Source organism: Lycium ferocissimum, unplaced genomic scaffold (genome assembly GCF_029784015.1).
Source record: "Lycium ferocissimum isolate CSIRO_LF1 unplaced genomic scaffold, AGI_CSIRO_Lferr_CH_V1 ctg6133, whole genome shotgun sequence".
NCBI classification, from domain to species: Eukaryota; Viridiplantae; Streptophyta; class Magnoliopsida; order Solanales; family Solanaceae; genus Lycium; species Lycium ferocissimum.
In genome coordinates, this window is record NW_026726234.1 from 1 (window position 1) to 20607 (window position 20607).

The 20607-nt window shown below is 42.6% G+C and overlaps 1 long non-coding RNA gene across 1 annotated transcript in view; it reads left to right on the top strand.

Annotated features, from left to right (window-relative positions):
- Window positions 1–551: 551 nt before the first annotated feature.
- Window positions 552–20607, top strand: part of LOC132045182 (uncharacterized) — a 30266-nt gene continuing 10210 nt past the window's right edge. The window contains exon 1 of the long non-coding RNA XR_009412360.1: window positions 552–861. This is a non-coding gene — a long non-coding RNA (uncharacterized LOC132045182). The remainder of the gene's footprint in view (window positions 862–20607) is intronic.

Consider the following 20607-nt stretch of genomic DNA (forward strand, 5'->3'; position numbering starts at 1 on the left):
GTGGCCGTTAGTCCGGTTGATCAGTTATAAAATTGCCACGTGTCAAGACCGTTCTTCCACATAATACCGCCAATCGTATGGGTGTCAGACCGTACGACCCAATCTTATCCTTTTAGGGATTTCTTCATTCTAAAAGGGCTTTATGTTGTATGAAAGGCCCATAGGGCAAAACTATAAATAGGGGGCACTTCCCTACTTTTAAGGGTTAGCTTTTTTCAGATCTAGAACATGGTAATAGAAATTATATTGAAGCTCTCTCTCTCTTTAATTTTGGTCCGGATTTACAGTGTTCCTTGGCTTAATTCGTCCATCCAATACGACATAGTACCATAATATACATATATATTTAGCTTGAATCTATAATATCAACGTATTTATTCAAGTTACTAATACATATATTCATATATATAAGTCACTGTGCACGAACCCACATATATATTCTCTCAAAAACCAAAATAGATTAAAGTTTGTCCACGTATCCTATACCTCACTTAAAAATTCAACTTATTATCCAATTTCGGGGTAAACAGGTGGTTATGTAGTCCCTATTTGAATTTCTTAGTCCTGCATATGTGGTCTGGTTAAGAATGACATTACCTCTTAATTTGTTATTCAAAGTTAGCTAATTGCAGAGTGTTTAAAAGAATGATATGTCCTCCTAACTAATTGGAAATAGGTTCTTGTGGTAAGCTCTAACATATCCTGGAATAATAAATCACCAAATTTAATGTTATCTTTAAGATTCAGTTGTTTAAGGTCGAGTTTTGACTCTATTTCAGTTAGTTAGCTACGCTCGAGAAATGTTGTTTGAAGTGTTCGTTTAAAACCAGTTTTATGATCTATGAATAAGATTGTATACGGGTAAGACAGAGGACACAGGCACGCTTGGTTTCCCCTCGTCATGGTTATGCTTGGTCACAATACGACCGTCTCACCGGGAATGAGGTCTCGAGCTCTGGCCAGGATAAGGCGATAAAGGAAGGGCGATTGCGCCGTGCGGGAGACCGAAATATCCGTCCTCGCGGATATTTCGGCGTCGATCTCGGCAATACACGGTCGCATTTACTTGCTTTATTTAGAATTGTACTAGGGTTGAAACTCCTCTACTATATAAAGAGGAGGTCATCATTTATGAAAGAGGTTGGCAATAACAAGGAGATAAATAGTTTACATCAATAATCATAAGAATCTTATCAAATCAGTTCCCATCTGTTCTTGAGTTTCGTTTTATTTGTACCTCGTGAGAGCTTGTAACAAAAAGGGTATCGACCTCGATTTCTATACCCGAGGCCATACGTATCTAGCATTTGGTTAGATCTGATTCTTTGTCCACTTTCTTGACATATCTCGCTATTTAACCTTTAATTGAATTTAGCCACATATCTTTGGCATCTCGTATAAATTTAACTGTTCTACGTTTTAGGGTTAAACAGTTTGGCGCCCACCGTGGGGCCTTAGATAGCAGTGGCGGTTCAATACAACATTCTGGTCACACTCGATATTTTACACTTGTTCTTTAGGGTTTGATTTCAGGTATACCGGAAATGTCGGATTCCCATTCTGTCAACTTCCAAGTGGAACCAAGCCATCATGAGCATGACGACGGGGACGTACCAAACAACAACGCACCCCCCATTAATCCTGCTCAAGTCAGGTCATCGGTAGGCAATGTACCGGTCGGTGAGAACAACGGGGCCATGCTGCAACAGCTCCAAAGCCAGTTAGACAAGGCCATGGCTCAATTGCAGGCCCAGCAAGAGATCATAGTGCAATTGCAAAATCGGGGTCAGGCACCCGATGTGGCCCCATCGGAATAGACCCAGGATACGGAGGAAAGACATGCCTCACCAGGTAACGGGGACACCCCGGACAAAGTACCGAATTGAAAAGAATGCTCGAAGAATTGACCAAACGGGTCGAATCCGGTGAAAGGAAGATAGAGGCGAACGATAAGAAGGTGGAGAACTACAACTCGAGGTTCGATCAAATCCCGGGGGCTCCGCCAGTGTTGAAGGGACCAGATTCAAAAAAGTTTGTTCAAATGCCATTTCCGCCAAGTGCGCACCGATGAAAATTCCCAAGAGATTTCGCATGCCCGATATCCCAAAGTACAATGGGACAACGGACCCAAATGAGCATGTGACTGCGTATACGTGCGCTATCAAGGGCAACGACCTCGCCGATGACGAAAGGGAATCAGTGCTACTTAAGAAATTCGGGGAAACTCTATCGAAGGGAGCTATGATTTGGTATCATAACTTGCCCGAGCACGCGATTGATTCATTTGTCATGCTCGCTGATGCTTTCGTTAAGGCCCATGCCGGGGCTATCAAGGTCGAAACCCGAAAGTCGAATTTATTCAACGTCAAGAAACGAGATGATGAGAACCTCCGTGAGTTTGTGGCTCGATTTCAAATGGAGCGCATGGACTTACCCCCAGTTACTGACGATTGGGCCGTTCAGGCTTTCTATCACGACCCAGCCCCGTAGGCCGTGACTAGTGCCCGAGCTGGGCACTCGTACCCACCTATCAACTATAATCGGATCATAGCAAACATAATAAGAACTTATACGTACAGAAAGGCACGGCATCGCGCACACATATATACATATATCATATATACAACCTGAGGATATACAGAACGCAAACACAACTGAACAGTGCTACCCACAACCCACATTTATGTCTACGTGCCTCTAAGAGTAATACGAGAATCATATGACGGGACGGCCCCGCCGTATCCCCTGAATAGACATGTACATATATACAATAAAAGAATCTGTACCAAAGTGTAGGCTCCGGAACAAAGGAGCACTCCAAAACCGCTGAGTAGGGATCCTAAGCTGGCGGCTCACCCAAACAAGTATCTACACCTGCGCGGCATGAAACGCAGCCCCCGAAGAAAGGGTGTCAGTACGAAATATGTACTGAGCATGTAAAGCACGGAACACAATAGATAGAATCATAACCGAACTGAAATTTACCGAAATAAGTATAGTAATCAGAAAATCAGAAACTTGCCTTTGAATCACGTATCATGCGTGTCAATACCATATCATCAAATCATTATATACATATAGCATACCCGCCCTCCGGTGAGGGACTCGGTGAATGAAATCATATAATCATCATGCATAGTAATCATGTAATCATATAGATATATATATATATATATATATACCATCCCTACATATATATAGAATCATATATCGTCGCCACCCCCATATCATCACATATATATATATATATATATATACGTACCGGCCCTCTAGTGAGGGGCTCGGTGAATAATGCAGTGAAACTGTGCACGAATACGTACCCAGCCCGGGACTCGGTGAAAGATGCATTGAGGCATGCACGAGCAGAGTAGTGAGAAACCATATACACATAAATCATATCAAAGACTCGATGAAATGAATGAAACAAACTATCATTTGAAAATCGGGACAATAGTCATATCAAGTACCTTTCGGACATCTCTCTCGGAACGTGTCAAATCGAACTTAGAAATCATAGTTACGTATCGAAATTATATGCATAATAATCCTCGTTTTAGACTCGGTAAATAAATAAATAAGGAATCAAACTCGGGGGTCGGAATAGAAAGTATATTAGGTTCTATCCATCAAACCGTTAGAACTATACAACGGAACGTCTCGGGGGCCCACGGACAAGTATCAAACCGATCCGAGCCCACCTACGGAAGTTAGAGTCGTCATACACTACGAAATCCTTCTACGAGCATATCGAGGCGATCCGAGCCCTTTTGTGAAAGTTACGAACGTTTGTAGTTTTGGAATCTTTTTAAGAACAAAATTTCTTATGTAACATTTAAAATTCAATCATACAAAGGACACAAGGCTCATGACATGACTACATTAAGAATGTTAATATCAAGAGGTGAATAAAAGTTGTAAACACGCTCGGATCGTAAGAATAGAATTACCCCGAAGCTCGTATGATATTTCCCTTACGTCTAAGACATGCCAAAGAAAGAAAAAGTGAGCTTTACATACCTCGTCCGCTCTCCAAGCTAACCCAAACTTACGTCGTGGACTTCCCAAGATCTACAATACGCCATTAAATGCCAAACATTAGGTAAAGGCACTTAAGAGTTCAATTCCAAACTAACAATTAATTCTACGAAATTTGGGCAAGCATTTCCCGTAAATGCAACACCCCGAGAATTCAACTCGCCAAATTCATCAACAACCATACCAACAACATACTAGCAACATCAATAATCAATTCTAAACGTATTCTAACATTAGCAACCCTTTCTTTACATGATTCAACAACATTCATTATATTCAATTCAACCACTTACATTCAAACCAATATTCATGCTCATACGTTCAATTACTTATCCGAAACCATTCAAACAATATCAAGAACACTTTAAGCAATTCACACCATATTTCCAACAATCCAACCACACCACCACCTTACCCGAAATCTCCCCAACTCAACATAAACAACACTAACACATTTCTTTCTTCCAAAACTCATGAACTACACCAACAATCTACACTTTAACCATGTCATTCCCATGAATACAAAAATTACATAAGATTCACATTAACTTCCAAATCAGCCCGTAACCATTACAACATCAATTTGAATCATTAAACTTTCATTTTCAGCATAGAATCTATAACGACGACAACTAAAATACTAAATAAAATTAGTTCGTTCCTTGCCAAATAACACAACCTATGTTCGGCCACCACACTACCAACACATAGCTTTTATGATTTTCATTCATTTCTACACACTACAACAACCAAACATGCTAAATACAATTAATCCATCACTCATACAACATACACACACACGGCCACAATCCAACATCCACGGCCAAGCTCCAACAATTATAATTTCATGAATTTCATTCATTTCTATATGCTACAACACACATAAACCATCCATAACATATAAAAAGAAGATTAAACCTTACCTTCTTCACTCCACCTTCTTCACTCGACTAGGATGTTCTTTGGCAAGAATAAGCGTTTTGTTTGTTCCAACGACTACTCCACGTTAAGTAGGCCTTCCAATTAGTAGAGAAACTAGAAGGAAATATTTTTTTGAAATGAATTTTGGTCTTCAAATTTTTTTCTCTATGGCCGAATGGCCCTTCCTCTTGCTCTCCAATTTTTCTTGAAATTTCAAGATGGAGAAGATGATGAAATAAGATGACTTAGTCATATTTTTATTCCATATATTAGCCAACCATGTGGCCATGGCCCACACCAAGGTGGCCGGCCACATGGCCCCTATTTTTCTCCTTTTTTGTTTTTTTTTGTTTTTCATGAACTAATTACTTTGCAAAAATAACATTCAACCCCCAAATTTTCTTAATATTCCATACCACCATATCATGCACACTTATATCTTAAAACGCAATTGTGGTTAAAATCTCGACTTCGTATCCCGGAATGGTCTTGTCCTTAACTTATCAAGGTTGACTCGGATTATCCCGACGTACGAAATACGGGATATAACATCCTTCCCCCCTTTAGAACATTCGTCCTCGAATGTTCAACTAGTCTTATAAAGCTGTATAAAGATCTCGAGGGGGTTTCCTTCATTGCCATGGTATGCAATCTCATCTACCGATCGTATTTCTTCTTTACCTCCTCTTCAGCCTCTCAAGTCATCTCCTTTCCGCCATTGTTTCACCACGGTACCTTAACAAAAGTCACGTATTTGGTACACATCCTTCTTACCTTACGAACAATATAATAGGACCCAGTACATCTCAGGTTAAATTTTTCCTTCTTGTCAATTCTCATTTTACCTTTCGGGAGTGATATCTTCGAGTATGCCCACTCGCCGATCTAGGATTCTAAATGTCGATGCCGTTGGTCGTCATATGATTTCCGTCATCTCTGAGCTGCTAATTGCTGTTCACTGATATATTACCATCAGCTGATATGATTCTGAAGGGTTTTGACACATAAATTCACCCTCTGTTACTCAGCTTGTAACATTTTAGGCACATTGTCTCATGTCATTTCTTTATCTTTAATTCAAACTCTCCTATTGTCCCTTCGCTCAGATCTTGCTCCTAACTTCCCGGTCACACATTACATAGCAATCTTCACGAGAATATGCAAAGGTGCTCTATTTAGCCCGAAATGCCTTAGTCATGTTTCACTTTGTCTACTCCTTTCTTTCCTTACAACCGGTATCGAAATAGATCTTTGGTCCAACCATAGCCATGTCCTGTTTGTCCTCAGGGTTCTTTCTATCTCGGTAACCTAGTTTAAACCATCTTTACATCTTTCCTTAACGTACCCAAACTATTATCACCATATTGTTATTACTGAATCCAATCTTTTCTCCTTAGATATTCGCTTGGCCTCATCCTTAGCATATACATGTTCACGGGTATCATAACTACGCTCGTATGACTTGTATACAATGTATTCCATCTTAATTACGGCCTTTTCTTCTCCTGGTTCACTCTACACCACATGTTCTTTCCGTTCTAACATTCACTAGTAGCCTATCCTGTCATACTTATCATTCCCTTCCTTTAATCACTCCTTTGGTTTTCTTACTTCCTACTATAGAGATTATTTGTTTTTCTCCCCTCTCTCTTCTTTTCCTAGGTCGTAGTATTATTAGCGAAAAACTTTATTGCTCACAGTTTAGTCTCCAGTCCAACACGGTAGCGTTACCTTTCCTAGCGTCTCCGTAAGTTACTCGTCGTCGTTCTTTGTCGTATTTCCCTCTAGGCTTTCACTTCCTAGTGTCATATCATCCCAGGCCTCTACAATTAATTCTCAGCACTATCTCAATTGCCATTCTAGCCTCTACCCTTTTTGTCGGCTTGGGCCTTACTAACTTGTCTCGGCGAGGAATCTTACTTTCAGCCGGGTATCCGTATCAAATACGTTGTGGTATTAATTGTCTCTATCTGGTGCTTGCATCTCTCGCATCCGCTTCCCCCCTTTAGGGGTGTACTTACATTATTACCTGATTATATTCGCCTTATGTCCGCATTTTCTAATCTCAACTAGGCGGCACTTTTATTCCGATATTTAGGTCCCCTTGTCATTCGTCTACTCACTTCCTTCCTTTTCCAAGTATTATTATGTTAATACTTCCCAAACTTATCCTATAGTGAAAACAACATTTGTGCCATTTATTTTTCTTTTCCCTTGAGCTTCGTTACCCTGTCCGATTAATGCCTTTTGTTGCCGGAATGCACATATCCACTGATGTAATCATGTATGGGATATCAGGTGTATACCTATATAGACATAATTACTACTGTCTTGCTTCCAAAATATCCCCAAACGCTATTCAAACTCACCCTAATTCTAGAGCTATGGCTCCTTTCCTTTCTTTCCCCTATTTAGTCCGCTCCGGCCTACGCGACCTCTTAAGATTTCCGCCTATTCTGTATATTTTAACCCCCTTTAGACTACTCTAGCTTCCCATTTGCTCCCTACGTCTGAATTTGTAAGGCTTTCAGAAACTTCCCAAGGGGTCACCCATCCTAAAATTTCTCTCACTCCAGCACGTTTAACCTTGGAACTCTGATGGAATACGATGCTCTAATGCTAGTATAATCGCGTCCAACTCACCACATGACTTTCACCATATAATTTGGGGCAAATTGAAGTATTAACAGATTTTGAAATGTTCGCGTAACACACTCCTCCTCCGAACTAGAAAGGGTTTCTTACTTTTCTGACTTCACCATTATTATTCTAGCCCTTTTTAATCCTTAATATTCACTCTTCACCCACGGGTGCAGCTATTAGATAACATTCATACAGTAAATACACATACATAAAAACATTACAATAAGAGGTTCAAATACCTGTATCCGCATTCGGTGCCGCCTCCGGATCCTGTCTACTCGCCAAAGCATATATGCGGTTCGAAGGGCCGCTAGCACTGGGAGCTCCGCCGAGGCCTCAACCACGGCCTGCTGGTGCCGGCATACCCTGCCCCGTAGGGCGAATAGCTACTGAAGATGACGAACCAGCACCCGACCCGGTAGGCTGAACTGCACCACCCGGGCCATTCCTGTAAGGACACTCCCTCATAATATGGCCTTGACGGCCACAAGAAAAACAAGCACCAGTGCCGAGACAGCATTCCCCAAAATGAGGCCTACCACAACGAGAACACCGAGGCAAAGGTGGCCTCGACTGGCCGGAAGCTCTGTCCACCTGCGGCCCTGAAGCTCTGGAGCTCTGACCAGCTCCTGAATACCCTATACCAGTCGGCCTCCTATCCGCGAACCGTGGGGGTGTACTCTGGGCTGGCCGAGAAGGATATCTACCATACTGCTGCTGAGGCTGCCTGCCTCGAGACTCCCCAGAATACCCAGCTGATCTGGCCCTCTTGGGCTGGCCCCTGTCGTAGTCTCTGGCGGGCTGACGCCCCCTATGTCGCTCCTCCATACCCTGGGCATACGCCTGTACCCGTGCAATATCCATACCGGGCTGAGAAGCCATCGCCATACAGCTATCGATCAGGTAATCATCCAGCCCCATCACATACTGGTGCACTCTGTCAGCCATGTCAGCCACAATATGAGGCGCATATCTAGCCAAAGAATCAAACTCAAGGCTATACTCCCGGAACCCCCGCCGCCCCGCCCCTCGATGTAAAAATACCGTGAACCCCGGCTCGCCTCGTCTCTCGGGGGGTAGAAAATGGCCAAGAAAGGCCTCGTAAACTCGGCCCATAGCTGGAGGAGCACCCTCGCCCCTCGACAACTCCCAGGACTCGTACCAGTTAGCAGCTACATCATACAACCGATACGACGCAAACTCGACAGACTCAGTCTCGGAAGCCTTAATCAACCGTAACGTACGCTGCATCTGTCTGATGAACTCCTGGGGGTCCTCCTCGGGCTTTGACCCGAAAAACTCTGGCGGATTACAGGTCAAGAAATAGCGGGCCCTCTGACTGTCATGTCTGTCCGTATGATCATCTCCTAATCCATGTCTATGAACCTGCCCCGCCACCAATCTAGTGAGCAGCTGAACTGCTTCTCTCATAGCCCTATCCTCCGCCCTTGGCTGAGAAGCTGGAGGCTCGAGTACTGGAACCGCGGGAGCTGGCGGTGGAGCCACCCCTGACCTACAGCTGCTGCTGCTCCAAGTCCCTCCGATAATGGCGGTGTAGCAGAACTGGCTGTCGGGGGCACAATCTCGGGCTGTGCTCAAGCACGGGCCCTAGATAACTCTCCGGCCCCCGGCTAGTCTCCCCCCGCCGTAGACTTGCCCTTCCGGGCAGCCGTGGCCTTCCTCGGAGGCATCCGAAAACATAACAATTCGTTAGGGAGGAGTCATCCGATAACACGGCTCTACCGCACGATCTAAGATCGAAGGAAAGATAACATCCAAAATGTCTCGTAGCCTCCACTGTTTATAGATGTGGTGCACGACACACCGATAAACGAGGACTCTACTAGACACGGGCCCGTAGACATTCCGAGACGAACCGCTCTGATACCACTTTTGTCACGATCCAGCCCCGTAGGCCGTGACTAGTGCCCGAGCTGGGCACTCGTACCCACCTATCAACTATAATCGGATCATAGCAAACATAATAAGAACTTATACGTACAGAAAGGGACGACATCGCGCACACATATATACATATATCATATATACAACCTGAGGATATACAAAACGCAAACACAACTGAACAGTGCTACGCACAACCCATATTTATGTCTACGGCGCCTCAAGAGTAATACGTAATCATATGACGGGACAGGCCCCCCGTACCCCCCCCGAATAGACATGTACATATATACAATAAAAGAATACGTACCAAAGTGTAGGCTCGAACAAAGGAGCACTCAAAACCGCCGAGTAGGGATCCTAAGTGGCGGCTCACCCAAACAAGTATCTACACGCGCGGCATGAAACGCAAACCCCGAAGAAAGGGTGTCGACGAAATATGTACTGAGCATGTAAAGCACGGAACACAATAGATAGAATCATAACCGAACTGAAATTTACCGAAATAAGTATAGTAATCAGAAAATCAGAAACTTGCCTTTGAATCATGTATCATGCGTGTCAATACCATATCATCAAATCATTATATACATATAGCGTACCCGGCCCTCCAGTGAGGGACTCGGTGAATGAAATCATATAATCATCATGCATAATAATCATGTAATCATATATATATATATATATATATATATATATATATATATATATATATATATATATATATATATATATATATATATATACCGTAGCCGACCCTCTAGTGAGGGACTCAGTGAATAGAATCATCAGATGCCATCCTGGCCGCCACCCCCATATCATCACATCATCATAAAAATATATATACCGTACCCGGCCCTCTAGTGAGGGACTCGGTGAATAATGCAACGAAACTGTGCACGAACCGGCCCGGGACTCGATAAAAGATGCATTGAGGCATGCACGAGCAGAGTAGTGAGAAACCATATGCACATAAATCATATCAAAGACTCAATGAAATGAATGAAACGAACTATCATTTGAAAATTGGGACAATAGTCATATCAAGTACCTTTCGGACAACTCTCTCGGAACGTGTCAAATCAAACTTAGAAATCATAGTTACGTATCGAAATTATATGCATAACAATCCTCGTTTTAGACTCGGTAAATAAATAAATAAGGAATCAAACTCGGGGGTCGAAATAGAAAGCATATTAGGTTCTATCCATCAAACCGTTAGAACTATACAACGGAACGTCTCGGGGGCCCACGGACAAGTATCAAACCGATCCGAGCCCACCTACGGAAGTTAGAGTCATCATACACTACGAAATCCTTATACGAGCATATCGAGGAGATCCGAGCCCTTTTGTGAAAGTTACGAACGTTCGTAGTTTCAGAATCTTTTTAAGAACAAAATTTCTTATGTAACATTTAAAATTCAATCATACAAAGGACACAAGGCTCATGACATGACTACATTAAGAATGTTAATATCAAGAGGTGAATAAAAGTCGTAAACACGCTCGGATCGTAAGAATAGAATTACCCCGAAGCTCGTATGATATTTCCCTTACGTCTAAGACATGCCAAAGAAAGAAAAAGTGAGCTTTACATACCTCGTCCGCTCTCCAAGCTAACCCAAACTTACGTCGTGGACTTCCCAAGATCTACAATACGCCATTAAATGCCAAACATTAGGTAAAGGCACTTAAGAGTTCAATTCCAAACTAACAATTAATTCTACAGAAATTTGGGCAGCATTTCCCCTGTAAATGCAACACCCCGAGAATTCAACTCGGCCAAATTCATCAACAACCATACCAACAACATACTAGCAACATCAATAATCAATTCTAAACGTATTCTAACATTAGCAACCCTTTACTACATGATTCAACAACATTCATTATATTCAATTCAACCACTTACATTCAAACCAATATTCATGCTCATACGTTCAATTACTTATCCGAAACCATTCAAACAATATCAAGAACACTTTAAGCAATTCACACCATATTTCCAACAATCCAACCACACCACCACCTTACCCGAAATCTCCCAAACTCAACATAAACAACACTAACACATTTCTTTCTTCCAAAACTCATGAACTACACCAACAATCTACACTTTAACCATGTCATTCCCATGAATACAAAAATTACATAAGATTCACATTAACTTCCAAATCAGCCCGTAACCATTACAACATCAATTTGAATCATTAAACTTTCATTTTCAGCATAGAATCTATAATGACGACAACTAAAATACTAAATAAAATTAGTTCGTTCCTTGCCAAATAACACAACCTATGTTCGGCCACCACACCCAACACATAGCTTTTATGATTTTCATTCATTTCTATACACTACAACAACCAAACATGCTAAATACAATTAATCCATCACTCCTATACAACATAGCATGCACACGGCTACAATCCAACATCACGGAGCTCAACAATTATAATTTCATGAATTTTATTCATTTCTATATCTACAACACACATAAACCATCCATAACATATAAAGAGAAGATTAAACCTTACCTTCTTCACTCCACCTTTCTACACGGCTAGGATGTTCTTTGGCAAGAATAAGCGTTTTGTTTGTTCCAACGACTACTCCACGTTGCAGAGGGCCTTCCAATTAGTAGAGAAACTAGAAGGAAATATTTTTTTGAAATGAATTTTGGTCTTCAAATTTTTTTCTCTATGGCTGAATGGCCCTCCCTCTTGCTCTCCAAGTTTTCTTGAAATTTCTAGATGGAGAAGATGATGAAATAAGATGACTTAGTCATCTTTTTATTCCATATATTAGCCAACCATGTGGCCATGGCCCACACCAAGGTGGCCGGCCACATGGCCCCTATTTTTCTCTTTTTTTTTTTTTTTCATGAACTAATTACTTTGCAAAAATAACATTCAACCCCCAAATTTCCTTAATATTCCATACCACCATATCATGCACACTTATATCTTAAAACACAATTGTGGTTAAAATCTCGACTTCGTATCCCGGAATGGTCTTGTCCTTAACTTATCAAGGTTGACTCGGATTATCCCGACGTACGAAATACGGGATATAACACTTTCACCCAGGGGCTCAACTCGAGGAGCTCGATCACATCTATGGAACTAAAACAAAACTTGATAAAATACCCGACAATCGCCTGGGCTGATGTGCATAACAGATATCAGTAAAAAATTAGGGTCGAAGACGATACGATTCTGAGGGCCGCTTCAGTGTCATGGCATTCCAATAAAGGAGGTGATCGCTCAAGGAGAGTGATAGATCGAGATTCCAGATCGTCATATGACAGATACCAGCCGTACCCGCTGGATCGCAGGGGGAATGGGCGTAACAGCGAATCGGGCAAGAATGATAGCAGAAACAATCGAAGAAATAATCGAGGTCCAAATAACCGTGGTTTGGTAAACAGAAATGTTATCGATAGAGCTCCGGGAAATAGAGAAACTCCAAGGTTATCCGAGTATAACTTTTGCGTCGATGTAGCAACTTTAGTGGCATTTATTGCTATCCGAAACAAGGAAACAAGGCATCGAGGCCAATCCCAATCGACACGGAGAAGCGGGACAAAAGTCTTATTTGTAAGTATCATCATACTCACGGCCATCGAACCGAGGATTGTCGAGGCGAGGAGGGAGGTCGCCGTACGTTCAATTTGGGGCATCTTCGAGAATTCCTAAGTGAACGAGCAAAAACCCATTTTAAAAACACGGATTCCAACAAGCGAATAGGCCGGAAGAGCCCCATCGGGTGATACACACATGATCATGGGAGGAACTGACGTTCCCATGGGATCAGTTATGAAGCGCACGAAAATTTCCATTACGAGGGAAAAGCGTATCTGAAATGATGACCCTGATGGCCCCATCACGTTCGATGACGAGGACATGGAAGGCATCGCCCAGCAACATAATGACGCACTGGTAATATCTGCCCTTATCAATAATTTTAGAATTAAATGTGCGCTGATTAATCCAGGTAGCTCGGCTAATATCATCCGATGGAGAGTCATCGAACAGCTGGGACTACTAGATCAAATCGTGCTGGCCATATGGGTCCTCAATGGATTCAACATGGCATGCGAAACGACTAAGGGTGAGATCACTATACCAATCAGTATGGCAGGAACTACGCAACAGACAAAATTTTATGTGACACAAGGGGATATGGGATATAATGCATTCTTTGGGCAGAGTGGATTCACCTCGTAAGAGCGGTTCCCTCGACTATGCATCAGATGTTGAAATTCCCGACTCCAGAAGGTATCAAAACCGTCCGTGGTGAACAGCAGGCCGCAAAAGAAATGTTCGCGGTTGGACTATAAACGCGCCAGATCAGGGTGAAGGGAAGAATGCCAAATAGCAATCACAAATTTCGATCCCGAAATCTTCGGAAGATCGGAACGGGGACACGCTAGACGAAGAGTTAAAATTCAGAATACCGAGAACCTTTGTGGTGCCCAATGATTCGACGCCACCAAGTCCACCGTTGAAGAACTCGAGCAAGTCGCCTTTGTTTGTCCATCTACCGAAAAGAAGGTATACTGGGCACGGGGTTAACCCCGAGCTCGGGGAAGAATTTATTGAGTTTCTTAAAATTAACTCGGCTCGCTTTGCTTGGTCCCATTTAGACATGACAGGTATCCCACCGGACGTGACAACACACAAGTTGAGCTTGGATCCAAGTTTTCCCCCGATCAAACAAAAGCAAAGGCCACAACCTGAGGTAAAGCATGCATTCGTCAAGGACGAGGTAACCAAGCTCCTTAATATAGGGTCCATTTGTTACACCCCGTATCTTCGAAGAAGCACTTATCAAATTTGATACATAAGTACGTTGAGTTGGGGTTAAGTAAAACCACTTTGGAATATAAGGAGCAAGCATTATTAAGTATATTTAATAAGTGAAGGATGTATATAAGGTATACCGGAAGTTTTTATAAGGAAATAAGTGAAAGAAATGAAGTAGTACAACTTTGGAGGAAGGATGGGTAATGTTTGTGTGAAAATTTTAGTCCAAATTGGGGGATGAATATCTCTTAGCATATGAAGTGTTTTAAGGTGAAACAAAAGCATAAAATGAAGTTCATCGAGTCTAGTTTCCAACGCAATAAACTTCTCGTCGATAGGACATCGGAGTAGAGAATTATGGACGTTACAAGTTCAGCTGACAGAGTAGAAACGCTTGCTACAGTAAATTGCTACAGTGACCCCCCGAATTTGACCCTATATAAAGGGTAAAAACCCCCTTTTTTTCACCAGATTCGCCCAGAAATTTCCAGAAAATTGAAGAGAGAGAGAGAGTGAATCACAAAGTAAGCAATTTTCAAGCGACGGAGTATTAATCGAAGCTGGGATAAACGCATGGATGTGATTCTAGTATGGCTTTGCGGTAGATTCAAGGTGGATATTAAAGATATCCCTATTTTAACAAGAATAAGGCATGAGTCTCCTATTAATAATGTTAATTTTGGTTTATTTACGGAGATAAAGTCGTTAAATAATTGTATAGCGAGTTGGTTGGTTGTGAAAATTGGGAAACATCGTGTGGGATGTTTTATGGTACATATTGGTGTTGGAAATGATGTTATTGTCGTTGTTGTTGTTGTTGTTGTTGTTTTTGTTGGTTCTTTTGAATTATAATTTTGGGCTAGGCATATAAACAGGGGAGATGCTGCCGAAATTTCAGCAGATTCTAGAAAGAATTAGTTTGAGGGCTTAAGACAGCCTATGAAGATGAGTCTAACAATAGTATAAATTTTCTTGAATATAGATTTACGAGCCTGGGAGGCCAAGCGTTGAATAGTTAAAGTTAAGGCGACCAAAAAGGTATGTTAAGGCTCGTCCCTTTCTTTCAAAGGCATGATTCCGATGTTATGACTTCATAAATGTTTCCATATCTTCCTTTTTTTCAAAAGTTAGATGTTTATGACTCCAAGGCATAATTCCTTTCCTAATAATTCACAAATGTTTTCCAAAATGTTCGTATTTTCTAAATCAGAGATTTATGGCTCTGTGAGCTTTTATGATAACAATGATGAACCTGTTTTCACAATCATAATGATGATGTCAAAGATGAGAATATTTTCCTACGATGATTATGATGATGATGATTCCGTATTTAAAGGTTCCAAGTTTATGATTTCAATGACGATATGAGAATGTTGAGCTATTTCTTGATTTCTCAATTTTATTCATGGATGATGACTATTTTTTAAAGATTCCAAAGTACATGAATTGATGCCTTGAGATTTATGATCCTATTTTATGTTTTCTCTTGATGTTATTCTTCATTGATAGTCTCACCTTATAATAATTGTTCCTTCAAGGTGAGACAAAGCGACCATGATTATTCCATAATATAATCGGAGGTTACCGACCTTACGCCACTCCGATAGAGACATAACTTTCCTTGGGCTCTCCTGCATGCTGCTTATATGATATATGTATATGTATATGGGGAATATGGGGAAAAAGGGAGTGGCGCTATAGACACATGGCCACCTGATCAGTTGGTGTAACTTATCATCCCGGACGCCGGATGCCCGGACGTGGGACACATGTGGTTAAATGGATCGGAGCCGACGCCTCGGCATATTTTCTATATATATGAACAAAAGTGTTTTTCAAAAGAAAGCTAGCATGCATGGCATCCGCCCAAGAGGCACTCGCATGTATAGGTGTTATTCTTTTATCTCACGATATGCTCTATATTTCCATTCTGTTATTGTTCATACTTTACCTCCCTTACTATGTTACTATTTATGCCTTACATACTCGGTACATTACTCGTACTGACGTCCCTTCTTGTGGACGCTGCGTTCATGCCCACAGGATCAGGTAGCCGGTCGGACGATTCCACGGTGATAGGACCTCCCTCGGCGGCGGGCCGGGTACGCTCCATTGATCCCGAGCTTCAGTCCTTTTGGTATGCTATTCGGTTACGTACATATATGGGTACGGCGTGGCCTTGTCCTCGTCATTTCTGCGCTTTGTACTCCATAGAGGTCTGTAGACAAGGATATGTAGTGGTGATATTATGCAGCCTCGTCGGCGTGTATTTTGTTGTACAGTATAAATGTGTGGCGGCCAAATCGGCTCACGCTGTTACTCTCAGTGCTATGTCTATATGTATGTGTTGGTCGTGAGTTCCCGGCACAGTGTCTCTTATGTTGATTGTTCGGGAGACAATATAGCTCAGTTACAGATTATGTATGGTCCCAGGATAGTCAGTGAGGAGTAAATGCAGGCATAGGAGTGCTTGACGGCAATGGTCGGGTACTTGTTGCGCCCCCCATCGGTTTGGGTTGTGACACCATTCGAGAGGTAAAATACCCAGATTGGTTAGCTAACGTTGTGGTAGTGCCTAAAAAGGGGAATAAGTTTAGAATGTGTGTAGATTATAAAGATCTAAACAAAGCCTGCCCGAAGGATTCCTTTCCTTTGCCCAGCATCGATCGCATGATCGACGCTACCGCGGGTCATGACACGCTGAGTTTTCTCGATGCATATTCGCACAACCAAATACAAATGGACCCGAGCAGGATCGAGAAAAAACCTCTTTTATAACTAGGTTCGACACATATTGTTATAATGTAATGCCTTTCGGCTTAAAAAATGCGGTGCAACCTATCGCCGTCTAGTCAACCGAATGTTTGAACACTAAATAGGAGATCCATGGAAGTTTATATAGATAACATGGTCGTTAAGTCCCTGCGAGCAGAGGACCATTTGAAATTTTTGCAGGAAACTTTCAGCATATTAAGAAAATACAACATGAAGCTGAACCCCAAAAAATGTGCCTTCGGAGTCGGATCGGGGAAGTTTCTCGGATACATGGTGTCAAATCGGGAAATCAAAATCAATCCGGATAAGATAAAGGCAATTGAAGATATCATTGTGATAAACGACATTAAAGGGGTACAGAGATTAACGAGACGGATAGCTGCCCTGAGCTGATTCATCTCTAGATCCTCGAATAAGAGTCACCGTTTCTTCTCGTTGCACAAGAAAAAGACTGATTTTGCATGGACACCCGAATGTCAGGCTGCCTTGGCAGAACTCAAAAGATACTTATCAAGTCCGCCTATACTTTACACACCAAAGGCGAACGAGCAGTTGTATCTATACCTGGCGGTGTCCGAGATTGTGGTGAGCGGTGTCCTGGTTCGAGAGTAGAATGGTACTCAGTATCCGGTTTACTATGTAAGTAGAACTCTCGGTGACGCCGAAACCAGGTACCCGCATTTGGAAAAACTCGCTTTGGCTTTATTAAGTGCATCTAGAAAATTGAAACCTTACTTTCAGTGTCATCCCATATGCGTCGTAACATCGTACCCCCCAAGGAACGTAATGCATAAACCCGAACTCTCAGGCCGACTAGCAAAGTGGCCTGTGGAGATTAGCGGGTATGACATTGAATACAAATCCCGAATTGCGATTTCGTGGCCGATTTCGCACCGGCCATGATCCCCGAGGTCGACAAGGAAATGCTTCTTGCCTCGGGGACTAGCACGGGAGTCTGGACCCTTTACACGGATGGTGCGTCTAATGTGAAGGGGTCAAAAGTTAGGGATCGTTCTCGAAGCCCCCCCTCGGGTGACATAATAAGACAATATATTGGTCCGCCGATTTAACTAACAACGAAGCCGAGTATGAGGCTATGATTGCGGAGTTTAGAACGGCTAAAAGCTTGGGAGCCGAGATCATAGAGGCAAAGTGTGATTCTCTCTTGGTGGTCAACCAAACGAACGGAACCTTCGAAATCAAAGATGACAGAATGCGGAGATACCAAGAAAAGTTGCAGGTTGTCCTTCGCCGGTTCAAGGAGTGGACGTTGGAACACGTACCCCGTAATCAAAATAATGAAGCAGACGCCCTGGCAAATCTAGGGTCTTCGATCGAATCGGAAGGGTTCGCCTCCGGAGCAGTGGTACAGTTGACAAAATCAGTCATAGAAATCGGCCACGCCGAGATAAACTCGACTAACCTCACTTGGAATTGGAGGAACAAATACATAGACTATCTCCAAACCGGGAAGCTACCATCTGATGCCAAGGAATCAAGAGCCCTCCGAACCGAGGCAGCTAGATTTTGCTTGGTCGATGGCCAGTTGTACCGAAGATCATTTCACGGTCCCTTGCCGAGATGCCTAGGACCAGGGGAAACCGACTACGTTCTGAGGGAAGTTCACGAGGGCACTTGTGGAAACTATTCGGGAGTCGATTCATTGGTCCGCAAGTTGATCAGAGCAGGATACTACTGGAACGAGATGGAGGGGGACGCCAAAACCTTCGTTCAAAAATGTAACGAATGCCAAAGGCACGCCCCGTGGAAGAGCTTCATCCGGTCCTCTCCCCATAGCCATTCATGAATGGGCACGGATAGTGGGACCTTTGCCATGGGCCCTGTGTAAGACGCAATTTATCTTACTTATGACCGATTATTTCTCTAAATGGGTCGAAGCACGTGCACTGAGAAAGTCGGGGAAAAAGAGGTCATTGATTTCATTTACGACCATATAACTGGGCCGATTCAAAGGTACTAGCGGAGATCGCGTGTGATAACGGGAAGCTTCATAGGTAGCAAGGTCGCAAGTTTTTTGAAGAATACGAGTAATTAAGAAAATCTTATCAACCCGTACCATCCAAGCGCGAATGGTCAGGCCGAGTCTACCAATAAAATCATATTACAGAATTTAAAGAAGAGACTGGCCGGTTCCAAGCACCGATGGAAGGAGGTTCTGCTCGAGATTTTATGGGCCTACCGCACAACGGTAATATCAAGCACCGAGGAGACTCCCTTTTCCCTTGTATACGAAGCCGAGGCCCTAATACCCGTTGAGGTTGGTGAGCCGAGCTTGAGATTCCTTTATGCCACTGAGAACTCGAACCATGAAGCAATGACCGTCAATTTGGACCTCGTGGACGAAAGAAGGGAAGTTGCTCATATTCGAATAGCCGCACAAAAACAGAGGATGAAAAGGTATTATAACCGGAGGACAAACCTCAGACATTTTCAAATTGGGGACTTGGTACTAAGGAAGGTCACACTTCATACGAAGAACCCTCATGAAGGGAAATTAGCCCCGAATTGGGAAGGTCCATACCGAGTAACTGGAATAACCGGAAAAGGTTCTTATCAGCTCGAGAATGAAGACGGACACCGGCTGAAAAACAACTGGAATGTGGCACACCTAAAACGATATTATTGTTAAAGGTATGAATAACTTTCTTTTGCTTCCTTCTCTCTCGATCTAACCATGCAGGGATGCAGCCCGAGGGATAGCGAAACACCACACCGGATACTCAGAAGTCATAGACTTAGGACTGAAAGCACGTGCTGCACTCTTTTTCCCTTCGACCGTTTTGTCCCGAAGTGGATTTTCAGTAAGGTTTTTAATGAGGCAGCGCCGAACAGCATGCTACGCATATAGAGCATAGATCAGAGACCGGAGATCGGGGACTGCATATTCGGGTAATAGTACCCGAGCCCTCATACTTCGGACTCGAATACTAGGGGACTACTGTACCATGAGTTAAGTGAAAACTATGTAAAAGCCAAGACCTGAACAATACGATCAGATGTAAGGACCAAACGATCGATTGAATCGTGCCCACTTAGTTTGTTCTTGCCGCGGCAACAATTACGAATGCATCTCTGGCCGGTTGGTTCTTGCCGCGGCAACAATTATGAATGCATCTCTGGCCGGTTTTTTCAATAAAAAGCTTACTTCGATCAAAAGGATCCGATATTGCCAAAAACCAAAAAATGCTATGGCATAACAGTTAAAGACTACGGTCTGAACTATGGCATAAACAGGTAAAGGCTACAGTCTAAAAAACAAATGCAAGCTCGAAAGTGCGACCTAAAACGGTTAAAGACCACGGTCTAAAAAATGAAAGTTATCACGCATCGGGTGCATTTCGCAAATTATGAATAAAGCAACGATAACGACAACACGAACTAAAGCCCGGTCGTGAGGCCGTTACCATTCGAATTTTATCCCGGGCCGAAACAATACGGCAAATTATAATGAAGGCATAAATCGAGCAAACACTGAAACGTGGAAATACTTTGCAAATATC